This window comes from Zophobas morio, unplaced genomic scaffold (assembly GCF_036711695.1).
Source record: "Zophobas morio isolate AGI-343-1 ecotype UQ-CSIRO unplaced genomic scaffold, CSIRO_AGI_Zmor_V1 ptg000381l, whole genome shotgun sequence".
Lineage (NCBI taxonomy): Eukaryota > Metazoa > Arthropoda > Insecta > Coleoptera > Tenebrionidae > Zophobas > Zophobas morio.
In genome coordinates, this window is record NW_026972485.1 from 18,992 (window position 1) to 45,384 (window position 26,393).

Consider the following 26,393-nt stretch of genomic DNA (forward strand, 5'->3'; position numbering starts at 1 on the left):
TAGGCTTAGTAAGAATATCCGTAAGTGGTAAAAGCGTTAGGTTGAAAATTTGTAGTCAAGCACTTAAGCTTCGAGAAAAACAATATTTATAATTTATTTTTTTTTGTTTAATTGGAGGTCTTTGTATGGTTCATCGTTTGCACAAATTACTAAGTGCCCGTATGAGCCGTAGTATACCGTTTTGTCTTAAGTGAATTTCGAAAGGACCATCGCCGGGAGTCGTAAGTCCCGGCAGCAGAAGCGTATGTTTATGCTAGGTCGGATACATAGTACATATAAGTGTTTGCTTTTTGTCCAAAGAGTTTGCTTCTGGCAGAAAGTAAAGGATAAAAAAAAAGTTTAAGCTTAACGTGAATGATGACCCCCAACTACCTCGTCAGTGGCATTGCCTTTATGTCTCATATAAACGTGTGGTGCTATTTATATAGGTTTATTATTTTATAATAAAATTTGTAATAACTTTAATATATTTTTTATTCCCATTGATTTTTTAACCGGAATAAAGGTTAAAGTTGGGCTAAAGGTTGTCCTACTTTCTTTCTTTTCTTCCATCTTAATGAACCGTTGCATTAACGTATTGCGCCCTAAAGCAATACGTTAATAGAATTATTTTCTGCACCTATGCTTACCAATTGTCTAGAGTAGGTCTATGGGAAATTGGCCCATAACGACAGGCTCGGTCTCTGAAATAAGCTCTGGTAACTTTGAGTACCATGTTCTAAAGGAATTAGGCAGCAACCAACAAAACAAAAAAGAGGTAAATTTAGTTACCAGTAAACATTACGTTGGGCAGTTTCGCACGATCTTTTATTGGACAATTGGATAAAAAAAGTTCTGGGTGTAAGAAGTTTATTTTTGGTTAGCTAGGTATGTAAATATTAGTTTGGGGTATATAGAATCAAATTTTGAGATATTGGACTTTTGGACAATAAAGTATCGTTTCAACATAGGATGTGATTTCGCAGAAAAAACAAATTCATTTTTAGCCCCAGAGTCTTCCCCTTAAGGGGTCAAGAGCGTTATAATGGTGGAACCTTTAAAGGTAAGATTTTACTGGAAGCCAGTATGTCAACCTCTTGAATGAAAGATGAGCTTACTTGCTACTAGGGTTTCCGAAAAATTACAGGTACTGAGTTTTTATAAGCAATATAATTTCAAAATGGAATCTTATGCATAGATTAATATGTAAAAACTTTACATAATATATATGTATTATTAGTATGCACAAGAAAGTAAGCTTAATATATATATATATAAATTATAATTAAACAAAAACTAAATTAAAAAATAAAAAGTATGTATACTAGATGTTTAAATAGACATATATAAACTTTACATAATGTATATATAATATTAACATATACGAGAAAGCTATCTACGAAAAAATTATAAGAAAAAAGTAAACAATTAATTTATTAAACACTAATTTTAATTCTTACATAATTTAATATTACTTAACTTTTAATTTTGAGTTGGTTTTATTTTAAATTAACTATTGATAATTTTTTTTTTTAGTTTAATTTTTTTGCAATTGTTTAGTGATTATATTTTTGTAGGCATTTGGATACCGTCACTCAAACATTCTTTGCCCTTACTTCTAAAGATGCAAAGTAAATTTATCAAATTTAATTTATGAATTTATAAAATTAACCTAAAAATTTGTTGGCATGGAAATTCTACTTGGTTTTCCATAGACTAAAAGGTTTTTATTCTTTCATTCTTGAATTATTATTAAATCAGTGTATTAATTATTTATTCTGTTGAAACAAAAAGTTTTTTTTAAGATGACAAATAAAATTTTCATAATTATTTAATTTTTTTAATCAAAATTAATAAAAAAGGATTTATCTTTCCACTAATAAAGTTCAAGGAAACTTCTGTTTTTTTTTTTAGTTGAAATAAATCTTTATAGAACACTTAAAGTATAAGCAAAAAAAATACAAATATAAAAATTTTTAAAGTTAGCTTTTTACCATAAAATTTTGAAAAGTCCACTTTATTTTAATCTAACATGAAAGTCATTATTTAACTTAAAAACTAAATTTTTATCCTCGCGGGACCAACTGGTGACCTATAAAAAAAAAATTGTCCACAACTCCTAATTACTAATTTTTTTGAAGCTTTTCTTTTTAAAATTATTTTTTAGAAAGTCATTTTTATTTGCCTGTTTTACTGGAATTTTTAATGGGGTCGCCTTTTTTTTTTCCAAAAAGCTCGTATCACCTTTGGTCCATCTGCTACCACGACAGGATCAGCTGCTATACAAAATAAAGATAGTTTTGCGCGTTTATTCGAGCTTGAACTAGCTAGTATAGCTTGTGCCTTTCTCTTAAAACTTTAAGCTGTTTAAATGTCTCACGCAGGGAGTTTAATAAAACATAAGCATTTAGTATCAAAGACGAAAAATGAGAACGGAAATCAAGGTGAATACAAAATATAATTCTGCGTTTTCTATATTCTAGGTTTTTTAACTGTTTACTTTACATTTTCTTTATATATATCATATATTCATTCTATACTTATCCACGTTTATCCTTATGTTTATTTCTTTTCGCAGACTTGAGGGTTTATTGGGTTAAGCATTGATATTTGTATCCTCTATAAACTAAGCAAAAGATGCAGTTTGAAGTCTCAACTATTATGATTAGTGTATCTTAACAATATTTAAAGAGCAATTCTCTAAGGTTTCTACTTAAAAACTTTGACTACTTGAATTTACTGGAGGTTATTTATTTGTCTCTACGGTGCAAGTTCTTGGTTAGCGCCAAGTTATTATTTAATTTTAAAAACCTGCTCTTAACTTACAGGTTATCCGCAAAAGTTACTATCTCTTCTTTGCGGGGTGATAAGATGGTCGCTCTCCTTTACCCTTTTTCCCCTTATTTCGCTATCATCTCTACAAATTTTCTATCTTAAGACTATTAGCTTTATAAAGTTGAAGGGAACAGAGACACTAAGTAAGGAGCAGTAATACATTTTATTATGTATGACTAATGAAACCAGGAGAGGATTGACTTAAAGCTAGCAACATAGAGGTTAAAACTTCTAATCGACGAGGCTGCACTAAATTCACGGTTTTCAACAGCAGTAAAGGGCGAAAGTGGGCTCTACCGTAGTAGTGGCTCCGGTGCATGGTAAAGGGGAAGGACCAGCTGTCTGAGCAAAATTGGGGGGTTCGTCAAATTTTGATCAGTAGAATTGCTGCGTTTATGTTCCTCAAAGATTTTGTATTCTTCCAAATTCCCCTTATAAGTGCAATTTTTACATAAGTTAAATTCTTATAATGACGCCGTGAGCAGCAAAGTAATTTTGCATCAAATGTGTCACACCTCCTCTTCTAGCATTGAAAGACTATGAAGAAGCTTTTAATAAAATGCAAACTTAGCATTCCACTTTGATTTCTCTAAAAATCTTGTTAAAAGCAACATTTATGTGCCGAACAAGCCTTTCATACAGGACGATGTCCAGGAAGAGGTTATTGATGTTTCAGGTGTCTAAAATTTAATTTTCTAGGCCAGGTTCGAAGATTTTACAAGAATAGGAAACTATTCAAGTGAAATTGGAATCTAGACAAAAAAATTTCTTAAAGGAATTTAATAGTAAACGTCTGAAAGTTAACAATACTGGTAAAAATCAAGAACCTGCATTAATGACTACAATGCAATATGTAAATTGGTGTAGCGACCATTTACAAATAAATACTTACCTCGAAATTCAGGAGCACAATAAAGAGGAGCTATTGACAATGCGTCGAGATAAGATTCTTGGTTTTTATCAGCAAGTAGGGAGAACGATGGGTAAAAATAACGAGTTTATGAAACTAACCAGGATCACTTTACATGATATGGAAAAGATTAAACTCAGTTATTTTTACGGGTTGGCCAAAGCGCACAAAAAAGAAATTCCTAGACGTGCATCAGACATTGGACCATTAGTAGCATGTGTTAACACACCTATTACTGGTCTGTCTAAATGGTTACACCATTATTTATTACCCATAATAGAGGCCGTCCCTTCTTATATCAGGAATGCGGATGATATCCAGACTGCTTTCCAGAGTACCACTATTTCTGCTCATCATGAAGTATTGTCTTTAGTTATTCAACCTTATATACTTCCATCCCTACCACGGCAGCGTGTAAGGTAATTAAAAAGTATATTCTAGAACATTATAGACCAACTCGTGGTGATTTGTTTGTAGAAACTCTTCGTTTAATTCTGTGTACTAGTTATTTTGAATTGATGATAGACTCTACATTCAAACAAAACGGAATTCCTTCGGGGGACCTAGCAGCCCCCAGCATAGCAACCCTTTTTATTGCTTACTATTAATCTACCAAATTATACTCTAAAAATTTTATATAAAAGATACCTGGATGACACCTTCGTGATATTAAAATAATGGTAGATTTTTATTAAAAAAGGGGCTGGTCATTCTTAATAGTATTCCTGGTTTGAAATGAACCAAAGAATCTTTGAAGGATGGTAAACTACAATTCCTGGACATCTGTAATCCTACGGATGGTACGATGTTATGGACAACATCGGCGGAAAAGGATACAAATTTATTTTTATATCCTACCCCTCCATCGGCACATTCTCCAGGAATTATGAAGGGTATGGTAGGAAGTTTAGTTTCTAAATATTATAGGCAAAAATTCCTTTCTAGAGAATTTTATATCATGTAGTGATAAACTTTTTAGAAGTCTGCTAGAGAGGGGGCACTCTAAAAAAAGACTACATGAAATATTTAGATACGCCTTCTCCATGTTATCACAAGAGAAAAACAAAGATAACAACCATATCCCTAAGAACGACTTCTTTTTTCATATCCGATATGACCCGAAAGGGCCGAGGCGAAACTGATTCGCTCGAGAATGTGGCACCAGTTAGGCAACATTACCCCAGATAAACGCTAAATATGATCCAAATCGTCCTTTGAACCAGGACGCCCAAAAATCTTAATACACTGGTAGGTAGCTCGAAACATGCACGTGACAATGGGTGCAACTGAATCTGAACGAAAAGCCTCAAATATCAGAAACAGCTTTGGGTAGACTATTTTTCAAGATCGACCACTTTGACAGTCCTTCACATGCGACTAAGATTTTAATTTGCGAAGAAGCACGAAAATTGGTCTGAGTGGGAAAAAGTAATTTTTTCGGGCTAGACCAAGATTAATCAAAATATAATTTAGGCTGTACTAAGTGGTGTCGGAGGAGATCCGGCGGAAATCGAATACTTAATCACCAGAATGGGTGCAAACGTATAAGCATGAAGGAGGATCGATTGTGATTTGACCCTTTATATCATCTAACGAGGTCGGATATTCGGAAAAAGTGACAGGGAGCAGAACCGCAAGCACGTATTTGGACATAATTAAGAGTGACTTACCCAGATCATGCGATTGGTACGGCCTTGGTCTTGGTAAAATGGTTTTTCAGCAGGATAGTGCCCCATGTTACACTGCACCTCCGGTGCGATCATGGCTCCAATTGCAGTTCTTTCAAGTGATAGACTGGCCTCCGCAATCTCCTGATCTCAACCCCATTGAGCATGCCTGGGGAATCTTGAAGAGAAAATCCGGCACAATCCTTACGAACCAGCCCCTGCTAACTAGACGAGCTTTGACACGTGTACAATCAGATTGGATAAATATAACACCGGACCAATGCTACAATCTGGATTGCCAGTATTCCAGAGGATTAAAGCAGTGATTCTAGGAAAATGGTTATACTGATTATTAAAACCTTGTTTATTAAATTAAATTATTTATACGTGCAAAATTGTTTCTATTATCTTTCAACTTTACAAGCTTATATCATTTCGAATATTAAACCATTTTGTGATCAAGCATTAACAAAATGAAGATAGTACCTAGAAGTTTAACTTGTACAAATTTTAAAGTAATCCATTACGTTGTTGAAAGTTATTCTATATTAAATTAAAATATACAAAACATTGAAACAATTTAGCACGTTAGTATGTTTTAGTTTAATACTACTAATTTATATTAATTCACTGTTTAAATTACGATTATATATATGTGCATTAGTGTTAAATTAGGTGGTATAATCACTTTTAGAAATAATAGTGGTATTATAAAAAGAAGCTGCACAATAAATATATATAATGTACATTTTAAAGTGCAACACTAGCTATTGAGAAAAATGGAAAGTCATAATGCTGCTAAGCAACTTTTTAATTATAAATGCAACTTGCCCCCAACCATACTTTTTTCGGGGCCCACATTAATTACAACTAAATTGCTTCCAAAACGTTTTTTTAAACTATTTCTGCCATTTAACAGTTAAAACTTTACATAAGTGGCACCTTTCCAGCCACATATGCTTAATTACTGCGTTCTTTCAACGGACGAAGGGCGGTCCCCTTCACTTAAGTTTAATTCTTCTGGGGTTTTTGTTAGGTAATAATCTACCCTTAGGGGATAGTCATAACCCATCTCGTAAAGTATAATATTGGTGTATTCAACTACGGGCCCACGTGGGTACTTTTCTGTCATAGTGAGGTCAGGCAATTCAGTCAGAGCATGAACTACTTCATGTATATAAGCACTTTCAAAAGAAAATCGGTAATACTTATCTTGATTTTCATCCAAATAATATCCTAGTTTGTTTTCATCAAAATTTAAACCCAGCTTAGGATTTTTAGATGGCACAAAACGCATTTCTCTAAAGTTAAAACCAAAATAGCAACAAAAAAAATCCGAGTTGGGCACAAGCTCGTAACTGTGTTTTACATAATCAGAAGCAAAGTTATATAAACGCCTAAAAGTGGGACTTTTTTTATATGCGTTTAGCAGCAATGGTTCAAGAAACTTGAATTCTTCGGTGTTGGTAATAAGCTCGGGTGTTTGAGCCCCCGTCGTCTCTTTTAACATAAACCTTGCTGGCGAGCCTTCAAATACGTCTAAGTAGTCCCCGTCATCAAAAGCTATGTGGTCGTGAGCTAGCAATAACTCATCTGGGTGTTTTAACTGTATACCTAATGATTTGTATTTTTCAGCAAGCCTTTTATAAGAGTCTAGCGCCGATTTTTGGTGTTCCGACAGACTGTAATCATATCTTGCTCTCAATGGAACGTCGTCTTTCATTTCTCTGAGAACAATATTGACGTAGTTAACAACAAGTTCGTTAAGTGTTCCTAATAAATCTTCAGAATGATAATCAATGAGAAGCGCTTTGATCACCTCATTCAAAGTAGCGTGCCTTTCTGTATAATAAACGAGATCATTTATGCCTTGGTATAACAGGCGACGGGGCACTTCCAGATTCATTCCTATGGCGCGCTCACCTCCAAAAGCATCTTTTAAATCCTCAGGAGTGACTGTTGTTCGAAAATGCTCTTCTGGAGCAATCAACCAGCGATTCTCCTTATATTTAAGGCTTTTGTCACAAGCGTAATTAAATAATCGCCTAAATGTAGGGCTCTCGCCATAAACATTTTTTACTAAATATTCTAACGCATAATATTCTTTCGGGAACATTTTGTAATGCATAGGATAACCTTTTATTTTACCACCAAAGTAACTCTGTTCTTTTTCTTTAATAAATGTTGTAATAATATCAGCTTCTCTGCCTTTATAACGGTTAGTAAGGTCATTCGCTTTGAGGTCATTTTCTATAAGAGCAGGGCAAGGTTTGCTTTGCAGCAAATCCTTCAATTCAGGTGCAGTTTGATATAGCTGATCATAATAATGACTCGCTTTGTTACCTGAAGCAAAATCTGGGATCTCTGGTTGCACAACGCTGGGCCCTGGCAAATTCTCTTTTGGCTGCTGAAATGTTCTTTTTAATGATCCTTCAACCAGAGTAACTTTACTTTCCGATACCTTTGCGGGGTCAGCGGTGGTTGTTCCAGGCAGTTCCACATTCAAAGTTGATCCACTTAAAACCGTGTCAGGCACTTCTTCCTGTAACCTCGGTAGCTTGGGCGGCTTTGTGGGACTTAATGGGTAACCTAGCTTGCCATTTACACGCTCCAAACGTTTAACCGCTGGCAGTTCTTGGGTCTTGTAACTTACTTCCGTCGGTAAGTATTGTGGAGTTCTTGAAAAACCTTTAATTTTTTTTTTAAAAAAGCCAGTCCCTTCAAACACCGCCCCAAATATCGCAGGTAAACTCATTATTATGTCCACTTCGGCCCACACAGCCATTTCCCGCCTCTCCTTTTCCGTGTCTCCATTAAATGCAAGGTCAATCTCTAACCCCAGAGTTGATCCCAACAAAGCCAGGTCAGTGGCAATACCTATAGGGCCTGCTAACATTAAGGGTATAGCAAGTATCATACTAACAAGCTGAAGTTCCCCCAGTATAAATTGCTCAAATAGTTCACCATCGTCCGTAATTATTTTGTCTGCATCACTGTACCCGCGATTTTTTGTTTGCAAAGCAAGCTCATCGAACAAGTCAGACGTTATTTTAGTGCCATAGCTTACAGGGAGAGATTCGTCGCCCTCCGCTATCTCCAGCAAAGTTGCGACTATCCCTTTTGAAAAAAATCCGTTTTGACGATCGCCCACAGAAAAATGTAGGGCTAAAAGCATCCGCTTCTTTAAATCTATTGATTGGTTAAAAACCCAGTTCCGCTTTATGCGAGAGTCCTCGAAAGTGTAAAAACGCTGAGGGCTATCTGGCATATAAATTATCTCACGTTTATCCTTTAAAGTAAAAACAAAAATATCCGTGGCTATTAAATTATTGATCTCCAGGTGACGCACGTCAATTAAAGGTGTTTGATTCTTATAAAGATGTGCCATAGTGATAGGTTCGTTCAAAAAAAATTCATCATTCACCTCAATTATCGCATAAGCTCCAGCAACACCATTTAGTAAGCAAGTGCAGTCGTCTTTACTAAGGAAACCTCTATTAACAGCCCAAATGGCGGAGCGAATAAACTCGGCCTTAGCCGAAGCGCGCCAGTTATCACGGTGTGCACTCCAAAAGGCGTTTAACTTATTTTTCACATGTTGGTAAAAATTTAACTGCCAAACTATTACCTTCAACTGGGAGGGAAGTAGGTTATCTAGTTTTTCAGTATTATCATAACTCTCACATCCCGGTCCGAAACGATAAACACCATAATCTCTATCTGTATCTGCCCATAAAGAAAAAGTCGGGAAGTTGGAAAATGCTAGACCCGTTAACGTCGTCGACCATGTTGGCTGATGGTTACGTTTTTCGTCCCCAAAATAGTTAAGGTACACTTGATCCGGATTTACCTCTACCCCAATTCTTTCTTTAATAGTTACCTGCATAAGCTGGCGTGCCATCTGAGTTAAGTCCGGAAAATCTGACGTAACCCCGTTTCTTAAATGCAAAAAAAATGCTAAGTTAATGCAGTTTACACCTCTCCGTTTTACAGCTTCAACATCCGGCAAGCTGTTATCAAACTGCGTTCTAACCGGCACGGCCAAATTCATCTCTTTAAGAATTATATTAGTATATTCAACTATCGGCCCTCTTGAGGATCCGTCCGACACATCCCGTAGCCCCGTTAGCGCTTTAACAACTTCACGCAGGTATAATCGTTCAACTGAATAGTGAACCAAACATGGACCGCTTTGATAGTACGTTTTGTTCATTATTGCCCTCATATCTGCATATAAATCAATAAGTCTTACACCTTCGACAACTCGCTCTCCCGTAGCAGGCGTTTGAGATGGGTCAAGCAACAGAATACCTAATCGATTATCAATATCTTTTAGCTCATTGTCGTATGCGTAGTTGAATAAGCGGCGAAAAGTAGGGCTTCGTTTATAGGCCTCGGACACATTTTTACGTAAGCCATTAAAACAATAATCGTGCTCGTGATCATCTCTCTCTAAAAATTTCGTATTTATATACCCCTCTTTAAATAAATAACGATGATTGGATCTAATAAGATATTGAACTAAATTGTCTTCTTTTCCGACATAACGATTAGCGTCATCTATAGCCCGTTTGTCATGATTCACTAAAAGAAGATCGGGTCGTAGAAGTTGTAATTCCAAATCAGGGAACCGCCTCTTTAATTCTTGGTAAAAACTTTTTTGCTCTAACCGAACTTGCTCAGTTTGTGGTGCTTTACAAGGAGCTATAATTCCAGAAGTCTTGCTAACAGACCCATTAAAAAGCTTGCTTATCCTCTGATGAAAAGTATCCACTCCATTGTTAGATGGCAAACGCCTTTTTGCTGTATCTCTCAAAGGAATCCAAAGGTAGTCTTTACCAAAATGAAGATTTCCAACGAGTTTGGCTATTGCGTGTGAACCGCCTATAGATTCCCAAATTGGCAAAAGCGGGCCTGCGCTCCGAATTATAGTTTCATAATAAAAAAGCTGGCTTTTCTCCGGGGTTTTATAAATAATGTAATCTTGTTTTTCGTAAAACTTTAGAGAATAAACTTTAGTATTCCAGGCAACCCAATTAAAGATGTCTCCTCTCAAAACAAAATTTGTCTTTGAATCAGTATCAGCAGGAGGAGCGTAAGGAATACTAAGAGAAAAGCCTGTTTTACTAGGAAAACTTGGTTCCTCTGTCAGCGAATTATAACCCTCTGCTAGTAACTTGAGCTGTTTGTTTACTTGGTCGTAACCCTCAAAGTGACGTGCTAGTATAAATCTCCGTTCTTGATTATTAGCTAGATTTTTCAGCCATTCCATTAATTGTAAATCGTTATTAAAAACGTAAAAAATTTGCCAATCTTCTAAGGTTTGATAATTATTAGCAAACGGGTAAAAAGCTTGGCGAGTCACGGAAGGAATGTAAAGTATTATTTTCCCGTTTTGAAGCTTAATACGTAGAATGTTATAAGACATATAGAGATACCGTAAGTAAGTGACCTCTATTTCAGAACTGGATTCATACCTTTCAAAGTCTTCCAAAGTAGCAGGTCTACCCTTATCTTTACTAAGCGCCGGTGCAACACCACTGAGCAAATGCTCAAAATCTAGCTGAGACAAATGTCCTTTATCCCTGGCCTCCAGGGCGGCAGTAAGAAACTCGGCTTTTACTAAAGTACGCCAACTATCTTTGTGTTTTGCCCAGAAGGCCTCCAATTGCTTATTAATTTTAGATTTAAAATCAACTTTTTGTAGAATTTCCCTTAAATCAGATGGGCGTAGTTTTTCTCCAAAGCTGGAACCGTTAGAATAAAGAATAGCGTAGCGAGTATTAATATTATATTTAACGTCCTTCAAAAGTAAGGGAAACTGAATTAACACGGCGCTGGATAAAGTAACTGACCACTTAGCAAAATTCGACTGGTGATAATTTAATAAAGCGTTTGGATTTTTGGATCCAATAGGCGGTGGGCCATAAACCAAATATAACTTATCGGTATCAACTTTTTCCTTAGTTTTTAATTTTATTTGTTCTTGAAGTGCGACACGTGCCGTAGATAACAAGTCTGGTAAATCCGCAAATAATTTTTGTCGTATTGCTAAGATCTTTGTATAGCTTTCATTGTTAGTTCGATTAACAAAGTCTGTAGAAAGCTGCAAATTTTCCACAGAAAAAGAATGTACTATTATTAATGAGAAAAGGACAGCTAATATGGCTCCAGGACACATCATTCCTAGAAGTTAATATAAAAAGTTTTTTATTTACTTTCTTTAATTTAATATTTAACTAAGCTAGTAAAAATTCAAATAGTTCTGCAATAAATTAGAAAAAAAATTTATAAAAAATGCTTTAATGTGCAAGCTTTGATCAGCTACATAAAACTTAAAAATTGTTAGGTACAATAATTATAACTTATGTATTATAAAATAGGCTTAAAAACATTTAGTATATATATATATCAATAAAGATATTTATATTAAGCAACCTTGAAAAACACGGAATAAAGAAGACAGAGGAGAAAAGCAAGTAGTTAAGACAGATTCCAATATATAAAAATATAAAACAATCTATTAAAATTAGGTTTCTAATAGCAGTAAAAAGCAGCACCTAGTGAAACAGACAACACTAATCCATGCGCAAGCTGAAAGACTGGAATATACGGCGTTTCAACATTTTAATAATTTATATATTGGTTTTTTCACGTGCTCACTAGAGGTATAATCAATGGAATTTAGTTATCTAGTTTAGGTCATGTTTGCCAGTCGTGCTTAGTAATAATTCCTTAACTTATAGTACATCAATAAAAGATCTAATAACAAAAGTGTAATGTAACAGGAATTTTTATTTTTATGAGCGCGTGCAGTTATCTTGGGATCAATATTAAAAAAGGAGCTTTGGCGACAAGTGGAGTTAATAAGGTTTTACTGGTAAAAATTAATGCAGTATATTGAAGGATGTAAACTTTTTACTACCTGAAAAGATTTTTTGCATCTACTCATTCCTTTATAAAATACCGATTGAAAAAGACAGGGGTAGAGAGTTAGTGTTGTGAATCTGTACGACCTTGTCTTCATTGGATAATTTATAATTTGTGCGACTAATCATATAATTTTCTGGCCTTACGCTTTTTGGTGTTAAGCAGACATATAGGGCTTTCAATGAGGGTGAGGGAGCTTGATTCTGTTACATTCTTTACATAACGCGCCTGTCACATATTTTCTCTTTGATTTACTTTGTTTTTAAATTCAAATTCTAAGTTCTGTTATTAACCAAAGGTCCTTTCCTAAGTTCTTTTCCTCCTGTGCACTTCTTCGGTTAAGTTGTGCATAAGCTCATTCTGTTAAAACCAAGCCGGTTATAAAGTTCTATGAAGATAAAAACCGTATTGTTGTGTGACCTAGTGACAGTTATAGAGGGTAACTAATATTAGGCAGAAAGAACCACCGTTAAGCAAAGTAGCAAAGAACGTAGAACTAGATCGTAGGAAAAAGGAAACTGAAGAGGACACTAAAGTACTAAGATCGTAGAAAAATAGAATTAGGAAGATCACGAAATAACAATCGGAGTAACAGAACTCAGGATGCGCTTTATTATAAAGATATAACAAAATTCGTTCCTTCCAAGAAGAAGACGTTTAATTTATATACCTGCCGGAGGAAAAAATAATTAATTGCGTGCTCATTACAACTAAATAAGATTAAGAATTTATGGTATGCACATGTTGGCCTTAACTACATTAGAGAAACCAAGAATTATAATAATTTTAAGATAGTCGGTTTAATCTAATAACGCACTAGGAAGCGCTGATTCGATGCTGTTTCTATAACACATTCTTGCTCTAAGATCCTGGTTTACTAACTCTTCTCACAGATTAGTTATTTACCTTTTGCTTTTCTCACTATATATTTTAATCATAATAAGTTCTTCTTTAACGCTGATTACCGTCAGAGAACCTTACAATTTTTAAGGCTGTATCAACCCTAGTTTACAAATTAGCAATTTATAGAAGGGTTGTATGGTTGGGATTTTTTATAAAAAATTCCTAGACCTGAAACTCTAGATATTTTGGATAAATTACCTGTTATTCTCTTGTCAATTTTAAATTAATGTAAAGTATAACTACAATTAACTGTCTAAAAATGAATTTCATTAATAAAACTGTTAGTACGAAACTGAACCTTAAAGGCACCTGTTAAAGTGTGTCAGTTCTATTTGATACTTTTTTTACAACTCTAAGCGCATAATTTAATTTAAAAAAAAATAATTATTACGCACTTATATTCTTTTTAACTAAACTTTAATTATTCTCGTAATAGGTTACCAGCCTTCTAAAAGTACAGCAACTCAACTTCAAGTGGCAAAGACAGCGTGTTCGCTCAATATCCGAAAAATATAAATGACTAAGCTTAGAAGGTATACCCAAAAAGAAATTAATTATAATAAAAATTTATAATTATAACGGAAAATAAAATTAATGGATACAAATGTTCATTAAATACAACAAAGTTAAGAAATTTATGATCAAAGCAGTATTAAAGTGATTATTTAAAATGAAAAATATTTTAATAGTAAAAAATAAATTTTTTATACATTTTTTTGATTATTTTCATTTTTTCTAATAAAATTCTGGTAAAAAACTTATGTATATATAAAAATAAAATATTACATGTATGTTTTTAGTGGTACAAATATTAAGTTAAATAGTATCTATTTATAAATATTCATGAAAACTAGAAAAAGTAAAAAAAATAAATATTATTTATTTCCTTTATAAAAATTGTTTTACTTTATTTCTTCTTCAACATAACAAACGAAGTTATAAACTCAAAAAAAGTATTTTTTTTATGAATAAGTAAAATATAATTTTTCATTATTTGTTTAAGGTTTTTGATAATATTACTTCATTATTCATTGCATTAAAGTAAACATATTAAGAAATGTTGCGTTTTTTCTAATGACAGAATAACTAGGGAAGAGGTGATAGATTGCATGAATATATATGGTACGAATGCAAAATTTTAAACAGTTAAAATAAACAACATTTTTCTGCAAGTATTTAAGAGCAAGTTAGTGTCAAAAGTGGTAATCATTTTCAGTATGCCGAGTGTGAGCTGGCTCTTTGCCGTACTCTTGTTTATTTTCCAAAGGAGATGGGTGTATTCGCAGTATGCACAAGAATTTCACTGTACAGGGGTATACACCGACCATGAAAAAATGTAAGTACCCATGCCTGCCTAACAAATTGCTGGCACATAGTAAACGTAAAACCCTTAGACCAGAATATTACTGATCTTAATTTAAAGTCAGAAGACCTACTTAATGTTTTATTAATAATATACTTTTGACTATAATTAAGTATCTACTCAGTAGAACTTTTAGCATTATACTTGATGTTATAACGTCCTTTACGAGAATCCATACATATTTTAAAGGTATTTAAGAGGGTGCAACTTGAATACTTTTCCACCGATGGGAGCAAGTTTAAACACTGCTGTAACGTACATGTAAGATTTGACTTCCAGTATATCTTTATTTTAAGTTAGTAAGAAAAAGCTAGAGTAGACATAAATATTTTTAGATAATATTTTATTTTTAATTTAAGTGTTTTTTTAGCTGCATTGTATCTTGTCCAATAATAACAAAAAGTTTTAAGGGTATATTTCCTTAGAACTATACATTGTTAAGTTTTCATTATAATTACTACTGATTTGTATTATAAGAAATTTGGAAGATAACGCTCTTACCGTCATCACTAAAAAAATGCTTGCTGGCCTTTCCAGCTTGACTTTTTTGTAAGTTTGTGATCGTATCATGCAATTTTTATTATATAATAATATACTGTTTACCCATGCTAATGGAATTAATCATATGTTTCCCGTACTTTACAAATCAATAGCCTACTAGATAAATTATCTAACATTTTGTAATATTATTAAGAGATTTAATAATCGTTCAGTATGTTTTAAAACCTATAGCAATGATAATAAGATATTACTTGTAGAAACTTATTGGATAACAATATAAAATCAATTGAAGACGATTCGTTTTCACATCTCCTTACCCTGAATGAACTGTAAGATCCTTATTCTTTACTAAAACGCTTGGGATTTATTCCATAAGCGAATTGATAAATTTTAGAGGCATTACCTTGCTATTCTAATTCAACTACAGCCCTCTTCGGTAGTAGAATTTAATTTTTTCTGAGTTCTCATATTTTGAGTTCTCATATTTGCTATATATATATTGTTTTTTCACTAATATTAAAGGACCAAATGGATGGATTTTAAGCTTAATTATTAACATACTTATTATTAATTTTGCTTCTGATATAACTACTGACGTAAACTTTAAGGAATTTAGGTTATAACCAACTTACCTCCTTCAGCAAAGGAATGTTTTCTGGCCTTCGTAATTTGACTTTATTGTAAGGCCATAATTATGATCCTATCATTAAATATTTTATTATATTATAATATTCTGTTCACTCATGCTACTCGAGTCATTTATAAAGTGTTCGCCGCTTAGTCGATAAATTATGTAGTTACTCCCTTGTAATATTATTAAGAGCCTTAATAATCGTGTTCAGTATTTTTTAAATCCTATAACAATGTTAATAAGTTATTACTTGTAGAACTTTATGGAATAGTCAAGTAAAATCAGTTGAAGACGATTCGTTCTCTCATCTCATTGCCTTGACGGAGCTGTACGTTTGTTATTTTTATTTAAAGCGTTGTGGATTATCTCACGATGAACTTTCTTCCATAAGCTAGTCGATAAATTCAAGCAGCATTACCTTGCTAATCTTTTTCAACTACAACCCTCCCCGTTAGCTATAATTTAGCTTTTTAGATAAATTATATAGTTACTCCCTTGTAATATTATTAAGAGTCTTAATATTCGTGTTCAGTTTTTTTTAAATTCTATAACTATGTTATTAACGTATTACTTGTAGAGCTTTAATAGATAACAAAATAAAGTCAATTAAAGACGATTTGTTTTCTCACCTCATTGCCTTGAAGACACTGTAAGATACTTATTTTTACTAAAAAGCTTGTGCATCATTCCATAAGCTAATTGATGAATTTTTTTTTGTACCTTGCTAATCTATTTCAACTACAGCCCCCTTCGTTAGCTAGAATTTAATTTTTTCTAAGTTCTCATATTTTGAGTTCTCATATTTGCTATATATATATTGTTTTTTCACTAATATTAAAGGACCAAATGGATGGATTTTAAGCTTAATTATTAACATACTTATTATTAATTTTGCTTCTGATATGACTACTGACGTAAACTTTAAGGAATTTAGGTTCTAACCAACTTACCTCCGTCAGCAAAGGAATGTTTTCTGGCCTTCGTAACTTGACTTTATTGTAAGGCCATAATTATGATCCTATCATTAAATATTTTATTATATAATAATATTCTGTTCACTCATGCTACTCGAGTCATTTATAAAATGTTCGCCGCTTTCTCGATAAATTATATAGTTACTTCCTAGTATTATTATTAAGAGCCTTAATAATCGTGTTTAGTATTTTTTTTTAATTCTATAACTATGTTATTAACATATTACTTGTAGATCTGTATGGAATAACAAAATAAAATCAATTGAAGACGCTTCGCTTTCTCATCTCGTTGCCTTGACGGAACTGTAAGTTTTTTATTCTATTCTTTACTCCACTTGGGGACGGTATTATATACACCTTAATTTGGAATCGACCTTATTATTAGATTGGAATAAACCAATTGTAGGAGCTACGTTGCACTAACTATGCTACCTATTTTCACTTTAACCTTTGCCTAGTTTATGCATTACATTGTTTTTCTTTAGTCCTACTACTATAACTCTCATTTTGTACTTTTTTTACATTAATTTTGATTAAGGTGCAGTAATATACCTTACATTTTATTTTAATTTTGATCACTTCTTATCTTTTTATATACTTTTAGGGATCTTGTTACTGTACGTTTTATAATATTTTTTAGCTTTTTTCTTGCATATACATGTCATGTTATGTTGCTTTTGAAGGCATCTTTTCACATCTTGTTTATACTTTTTCCAATCGTTTTCTAAACGGTTAGATTTATTGTTTTTCCAAAAATTTTCTGTTTTTAATATCTAAATAAACCGCATAAGCCGAGGCTTCGCACAGTTTATCAGTCTAATCAGGTTATTAAAGACCAGTATAAATGCAGTTTAGAGATAATTTTAGTAAAACTGCTTATATAATAAGCCCTATCGGGGCAACTGTGTTGTTCCAGGTATTCCTCCTGTTAAGTATATTAATATTTATCTTTTTCATAACCATTAGGGATCTTAAAGGAAATCCTCTAACTGAGATTGGGGCTAAAGCTTTTGTGGCTACCTGGTACCCTCATGGCATGTAATTTGCTATCCCTTAGTATTGCAGTCTTACAAACCTTTTTTAATTACCTTTTAAAATTTACTAGTAAATTAAAACTTGGCCAGAATTTTCTTTGCTGCTCGCGGGCGCTCTACAAAGAATTAAGCTATGTTAATGGAAACTGCACGTATGAAGGGAACCTAGAAAACTTTCGTGATTTTAATCAAACTAAATGCCCTTCCATCAAGTAAGCCAGATCTAATCACACGACTAGTATTAATACTGAAATTTAATCCTGGTCTCCCTAATGTGGTGTAGGGGTAGTAAAAAAACCCATTTAGTACGTATTACGCTCCCTTTTACTTGGTGTTACTGGTTTTTTCTGTATAAACCGCAAAAGGCGATGTAATGATAATTCATAATAAAGTTAATTTTTTTAATACTTTTCTGTACCTTACTTACTCCGAAACTTTTAGAATAAGTCTATTACCTGCTTTTACGATATCACCTATTTAGTACAACAGTGTTTTTAGTAAAGCATTGCATTGCATTAAACGTTTAAATATATCGGGGTTAAGGGTAAGGTTTAATAAAAAATAATATATAAATATATGAACTTTTGACTCTAATATTTGCTAAAGAGCACGTAATAGCAATCCCTCTCGAGTGAGCACTCTTCAACAATGGGTGCCCCTGTTATACTTGAGAAGAGAGTTAGAGACAGTGTAAATTGGAGACAAATAATATAAAATAATGTTGATTATAATTATAATCAACTATTTCCGACTTGTTTACGAAAACGATACCTTAAAAAAATAACTTCTGCTTTTCCCATAAATAATAACAAAATCTCCAAAACAACTATTTTTCCTTTTATCTGTTAATAAAAAGCATGCTTTTCAGCTTGGGAGGTTTTTCGTAAGCTATTATGAGCTTAGGAAAAAAAAAAAAAAAAAAAAAAGTGAAATAGGCTATTGGATTTACGTACAACGACTGCAAGCATTAAAAAAGTTTTTTAAAACAAATAGAAATTGGGCCTTCTTTTGGAGATATCAAAAACTGTACTCTCCGAATCTTGCTTTTTTTATTGAAGTCATTCAGTAGAACGAAAATAACAAAGCTAAAAGAAAGTTTTTTTTTGTATTATGAGAACAAAAAATAACTAGAGCTCGCGCTATTAAAACTTTTAAAAAGAAAAGATGGATTAAGTATATTAAATAATTGCTACTTCATAGAAAACCAAATTTATTAATACACTTGAATTCCTTATTAATTAACTTATCGATAGCGTGTAAACTAAAAAAAAGTAATTAACTTTAACGAATATACAAAGGATTATCTATTATATAAAGAAAAAACTAAGGGAACAAGCTAGAATTGGCTAATTTAATAATAATAAAAATATTACTATACCCAAAACCAGCAGTTCAGCCCATAAAACGGTTTATAATAAATTAATTTACCCATAACTAGCAAAAGAAAAAAAATTTATTGAAATTTAAAAAAATTAACTGAAACACAAAAATTAATGACTTTCTTTGCTAAATATAAATATTTAAAAAACTAGAGCTATCAAAACTTTTTGAAAGAAAACAAGCTATAATACTGTTAATGAAGGTTATGTTATTAATTTTCACAAACCAGCTTATTAGCATACAAAACAAATCATTTAGTAAATAAACTATTATAAAGAGGAGAGAAAAAAAACCTCAAAAGCTTTAAAAAGAAACTTTACGTTGTTCATTGTTATTTAAATTAGATATGTGAGTGACAATCAAGTATATTAACTATTACTGTTTATAAAATTAACTTACTAGCAAACATTACGAATTTATAATAAACTATGTAGTAGTAAGCTATTATTAAGCAATTGAAACGAAACACCTTAAAAGTTTTTAAAGAAACTTTTTATTTCCCATTTGTAATTTAGAATAATGTAAGGGAGATTTAAGTATAAGCAAACTATTACTTTACAAATCTAACTTTCAGCACACATGACTTTATAGGATTATGTAAAGCTAGTGAGGAAAAACGCATCAAAAGTTTAAAAAAAAAACTTTATTGTTGTTCAAAGCTATTAAACTATACAAAAGTAGGTGACAATTATAAAAGTTTGACAAATTAGTACGTTATAAATTCATTTATTAGCACACAATGATTTATACTAATAATTTGGTCTAATAATCTTATAATTTTATGTTTAAGCTATTTTTAAGAAGCTTTTCGTTGTTCAATGTTATTTAATTTAAAATACTGTAAGCGCAATTATAAAAGGTAAGAAATCAGTACTTCTATAAATTCAGTAGTTAAAGTTTTTTAGTTAATCGCTATTAACAAATAGTGTAAAAGTATGAAATTCCTTCACACGCTTTCATTAATTTTTGTAACTACTTATATATTTTTATAAAATGATACTACGAGGCTTTATTTGAAGTATTCTAATTAATATTACAGCGTTATATTAATAAATATAGGTGTAAAAAATTTAACTCAAACTTGAGTTTGTATTTACCTTATACTTTACAAATCTTATTTCTATTTTTATTATATAAAGAATACTAAAAAACTTTTTTTTTCTCAAGTATTTTCATTATTATTATAATATTATATATTTAAGTAGTATAAAAGAAAATAATGAGATTTTTGTACAAATTTATTCTTTTATAAATTCTTTATGAGAATTTATTTTATATGAATTTAAATTTAAATATTAAAAAAGGTCTTTTTTTTTAAAGTAATTTTTTTAAAAGCTATACATTACTAAATATTTATAAAAGAAATAACTAATATTCATAAGTTTACGTTTACCGATCTGTATAATTAATAAATTTTAATTATATAATAATACCAAAAATCTTTTTTTTTGGTTTTTTATTGAAAAATCATATTTCAATATAATATTGATAAATAGTCCACAAGAAAAAAACTAGATTCACCTTGTGTACTTTTTGATTTGTTATATAAAATGTTATTGAATACTGAACTTATAAAATTTTATTAATTAATAAATTATGTTATATAAGAACTAAACTAAATTCATCTCAAATTTATTTCTACTCATTATTTTTACTCATTCTAATTATTGAATATATAAGTTATTACTATAAAATAATGCTAATTTAATAAATATTTTAATCAATAGTTATTATAATATTAATAAATAGTATGAAAGAAGAGTGTTAGATGCAAATTTTTTGTTTAATTTTTAAGCTTAATATACTTAATTAAATTTTTTTAAAAAATAATACTAGAAGTTTTTTCTTTTAAAACTTTTTATTAATTGCTATTAAAAGAGTGTAACATAAAAAAAATTAAAGTTTCGCCAAATAAAATTATTATTATATGCACTTTTCCCCTAAACAATATATATTTCTAATTATAAAATTTTTATATTGAGAATAAATATTGTTTATATAAATAATAGTAAAGAATTTGTAATTTTTATTTAGATTTTTGGTGGAATAAAATATTGTTGAATAATTTACAACGATGCTACCGTCTTGAATATTCTTTCTATGGTTTGCGAAATTTAGCACCTTTTTACCAATCCATAACTAATCCTTATAGAAATCTCATTGATTATAACGATGCGTAGCGTAAATGTGTTTTAGTAAACTCAATGCGTTTCATGTTTACAAAAGAGTTTAACAGAATAAAAGTAACCTCATAGAATTCAGGTAAAAAATAGTCAAAACAAGTTCACAGTCTACCTTTTATAAGTTAACTCATTTGCTGTATAATGAAGTTAAAATTTGTTAAATTAGCGGTAAATTTAATATTAGTACTGTTTGCCTTTAAAAATATTGTTATTCTCCTGAATAGCTAGGCATTCTTTTGTACTTGCGTTGTATGGCTTTTATTACGATGAACCCAAAAAAATGTTTTTTTGGAGCAGACACAACGAAAAGACCGATACTTTTCTCAAATATGATGCATTGAGACCCTGATCAAATTAGTTGTCTTTCTGTATAGAATTTACCTGAGTTAAATTTCCCACCTTCAGGGCGCCTTTAAGTTAAAAAGCTATTTATATAAATAATAAAACTTAGAACAGTAAGCAAACTTCATTTGTAAAGGTTATTATAAACAATGCATCTCTCACTGTAGGTGTATAGTTTATAAAAATTTTATGAATTAGTAGGAGGCTACAATTTTACTATATATCTCTATTCTATAGCACGAGTGTGTGGTTAAAGCGCCAATGAATTTTTTCTAAGATTCAAAATATGAAATGAAATTTGAGATGTACTCCCCATAAATAAAATAGCGCTGTCGAACGTGATAATTATCAGCATTGTTTTTCTTGTATAAAGAAAAAAATTCATAATTACTTAAGCCTTTTTTTCTTTGAGATTATATTTACTAAGAAAATTTTATAAATTTTAAGTATAGAATAAACTTTACTATTTAATTTAACGAAGACTTCTTACCGGACACTTTAAACGCTTTATCACAAAAAAATATTTCCACTTAAAATAAGGCAGAAAAGGAGCACTATTTCGTGACCTATATGAGAGTAAAGCGAGAGGACTGCGCTTATTTTTTTTTATTGCAGAGAGAGTCAAAAGCCTTGCTTTTACCTGTTCTGCTTTTGCTGTACGTTCTGGGAAGGCCCAAAGCTCTCAAAGATGTTCTCCCCATAAGAAAGCACTTAGCAGTTATACCGTATTTGTAAATGTGTGCCATGCATTAAGTACTGAATTATCTTAAAGAAATAGTTGAGCATAAATTTAAACTTTTGCAAGTCTTTAGGCGAGTCATTAGTACCATCAAAATTCCAATGAAGTTACTAGGTAAATATTTATTTTTTTTTTAAGTTAGCTAACATACTTAAGAATAATAGTTTTCTATTAGGCCAAAACGTTTCTAACTAGGATATATATACATGCTTCTATACTTAATTATTATTAATAATATAATTTATTAAACATTTATTATAAAAGGAATATTTCCAATTGCAATCTAAAGCTGCCTGACTATGAACAAGTAGCAGCCCCATTAATATAAAAAATTGTAAGAGTTACCCTACTACTATCATTATGAAATGGTGTTATTTTAAAATAAAGCGAGCTCTCATTCAACGACTTGGATAGAATTATGCTTTCCACATTGGAGGGTTTTCACTACTTGACTTTTATATACGTTTATTATAAACATATAGATGATTTTAAAATATTTACTATGCAAGGTTAGTATGGCAAAACTGTTTTTATGCAATAATTTTAGCTAAATTCAGGTAGATAAAAATTTAAATTATTGAGGCTATCAAAGACATAACAAATAAGTATGTTTTCTATAACAGTTTACATCGATCTATTATATAAGACATAATTTCTTATTGGCTTTAGTCCCTTCAGTTTTTTCTTAAATGTAAGACAAATGATACTGAAAATGATGTCAAGTTATTAAATTATATTTTAAATTAGTAATATACTCTAAATAAGCTTGTAGAGTTTTTGTAAATGCTGAACTATCCTATCGGCTTTTACGGCTTATAATTATTATAACACCACGAAGAATATAACGAAACGAGAATTAAAAGTAATAATTGTTATTTATTGTTTTAACTTCTTATAATAGAAACTAAATAAAACTTCGATCAAAATTATCTTTCATCATTGCGAAAATTTAGTATTTTTTGAAAGTAAAAAGTTCATATAATATATTACACCGATTTCTTATACTCATGAAAGTAAAGCATGTGCCTTCAAGCTTACTATTCTAAAATTTTATTTTACAACTTTTAAATTAGTAATTATATTGACTTTTACAAGAAAATGAAATTAAATATATGAACACCCAAACTTTTCCGAGTGTATATATTACTTTTAAAGTTGATAATAGAAAATAAAACTTTGGATTGTAGAAGATTTCTTTGTTTTACTTACTTATATATATGTGAATTTTTTAATATTTGTATTCATTAAATAAAATTTGGCTTTTTCAATATTTTTTTTTGAAGTTAAAAAATTAAACTTGAAGTTCTTTACGGATAAGTGTACAGCTCCAGGGACGCCTAAATTATTAAATTAATAAGAGTTCCGATAGTAATAAGCTTCATGAGGCCATTTAGCATATTTTAAAATATTTTTTGTAATTTTTCTACATTAAAGTTTGTTATAAATAGAGATGCATACATATAGAAAATCTTTTATATTGAATGTATTCTGGAATATATTAAGCACATGAGGTGGTTTACAGCATAATTTATTCAGTTACACTGCTATTAGGATTAAAATATGCCGATGAAAAAAGTGTGAAAACGTAGTGTTATGTATTTAAATAATTTTTCCAACTTTAACACAACACTTCATAATACTGTTTACTGTAATGATTACTTATTATTTACTCGCTTCATCCTGCACTTTTACTTCCTCTTGGCAAATAGGGTTTAAGATTTATATATCAATAAAAAAGGGGTTGACAAGTGTGTTGAAAGAAGCATTTATAGTTTCAGACTGCTCTTCAAACTTATGACAATTAACTGTCATTTAACATATCAGTTTTAAAATATTCTACTTAAAAAGGGATAGGGCGTTTTGAAAAACATTCGTTTCATGAAAAACAATTTTTATCAGATACAACATTATTTAAACAAAGTGCTACAGTAGACAAAAGGTTAACTTAAACACAATTTTTTTTTTGAAACCAACTATACTTCTTTAAGGGATTATTAAACGAGTAATATTTTCATATTGCATTTTAAATACTTTTATTGAAAATTGTTCACTAGCCGTGGCCCTTCTGTTAGCTCTCTTCGGGCGTTTCTATCCATTTTAGTATTAATGTAAAAGTTATTTCTATATATTTATAAACCTTTGCTTCTTGATTGTTAACCTATAAGTAAAAAAGCACATAATTTTGCGAAGATCAAGTAAAATTATTTATATAGGCTATAGTTAGCGTGGAGCAGCGAGAAGTCTGATATTCTGAGTGATGTTATTTGTAGCGTCCGGCGTCTTGCGTTTAATAGCGTCGCCAAGCTAGACAAATAATTGTATATATGTATAGAGCAACTAAGTTCCAAACTGATTAATAATAAAATACACTTTGGTCACGAAATTGGACAGTGGTGCGCTCAACGCTTAACAAGCATTACAATATTAATCGGTAAACATAGATCTTAGTTTTTAGCATAAACGAGGGATTTAAAATAAGTTTCGAGAATTGTAGAGCTAAAGGAAACAAATTTTAATAAATGGATGTTTAAAAAAAAAAATTATGTTAGAGAGATACATAACTAAGGTAGTCGTCAGACGAGGAAAGTTTGGAGATTGGAACCTAAGCGGGTACAAGCTGCCTATCGAAAATGAGTTTAAAGTGGATATCCGAGCAATTTTCGCAGAAATAGATATAGAAACCTAAAGGCGGTTCTTATGTTTTAACGGTTCAACCCATCTGAAGTAATTAAAATGCGCTCCTTGAAACGGAAAGACAACCCCTTCCTCTACTCGTTCAAGGCTTATTAAATGCGAAGCAAGAGCTAAAATTTGAAAAGTATTGAGTATATCGCCGTGTCGGTTGAACCCCTTAAAAAAAGCGAGAGGACTGGCCAGCGCTATAGATGTCAACTATTTGGACAAACAGAGTAATACTGTAAGCCAAGCTACAAATGCGCTAAATGCAATGGCCCTCACGACTCGACATCCTGCACTAAAAGCGAGAATGAAAAGCCTACCTGCCCTAATTGCCCAAGAAGCATGTTTCAAATTGTAGAGGATGCAGAACTACCAGAAATATGCACCTCTGAGAAAAATTCATAATAATTTTTCAACTAAAAAAGCTTCCAAGAATCCTGAAAGTTTTTATTAAAGAAAATATAAGCTACGCACCGCGTACTAAACAGAACTTAGAACCTGAAGCAACTAATACAGTTCCTTAAACCACATGAAGAATAACTTTGTAGCAACACTTACCAATGCGATCCACTAAGGAGCTAATTTAGAAATTAAATAATTTTTAGATTATCTAAACGGAGGCCAACTCCGAAACTTATTGCCCGTATAAACCTGGACAAAATTTTACATCTGGTACACATCTGAAGGAAGGTAACTGATTTAAGGTACCTAACTATTCTGTTCACAAATGCGACTGGAAAGATACTGGAGAACCGGGTATGACTGTCTTAACTGGAAGAAACATCACCCACCAAGCGCTCTATTGTATAGAGGTAACTTTAGAAGTTGTCTGCGTAAATATAGAGCTCTGTTACATCGGAATTGCGGGAAGTTTAATGTCTGGAGAGTTAAACTTTAAAACCCCTTTGTGGAATAGAAGGCGGAGGGACGACAATGAGATAAGGTTTGCCGGAATAGCCGGCAAAAAATTTAATAGTTATTGGTCCAAAATCGCCACAGTAACATAAATTCTTTAAGTACCTGTCATTGTCAATATGCTAGTTGTACCCTCTTCTGATCCTAATCCCATCCTCATAGAGATAGGAGATTAGTCGGTCTCGACAACTTGGGTTAAAAAGGTAACCCAGTTTTACCCACATTTCGGGAATATTTAGACAAAAGCATAGTCATCATGCAGCACTTCATTAGCAAAGCATTCAATTTAGGCACGACCAATGTGCCAATGGAAGGAGCTATAAAGATGAACTATAGTACGCCCACAAAAAACCAATAATATAACCTACTAGCCATATTAGATCTCAAATTAAGAGAAGGCGAAAGCAAGTTGTCTGAACTCTTGTTTC

The 26,393-nt window shown here is 31.5% G+C and overlaps 2 long non-coding RNA genes across 2 annotated transcripts; both read left to right on the plus strand.

Annotated features, from left to right (window-relative positions):
• The first annotated feature begins 1,076 nt into the window (after positions 1–1,076).
• On the plus strand, positions 1,077–1,728 carry LOC135120454 (uncharacterized). Its single transcript, XR_010278620.1, has 3 exons — positions 1,077–1,126; positions 1,557–1,610; positions 1,695–1,728. It is a non-coding gene; the product is annotated as an uncharacterized LOC135120454 (long non-coding RNA).
• A 1,047-nt stretch (positions 1,729–2,775) lies between these two features.
• LOC135120467 (uncharacterized) lies at positions 2,776–3,390 on the plus strand. Its single transcript, XR_010278630.1, has 2 exons — positions 2,776–3,035; positions 3,086–3,390. It is a non-coding gene; the product is annotated as an uncharacterized LOC135120467 (long non-coding RNA).
• Positions 3,391–26,393: the final 23,003 nt, after the last annotated feature.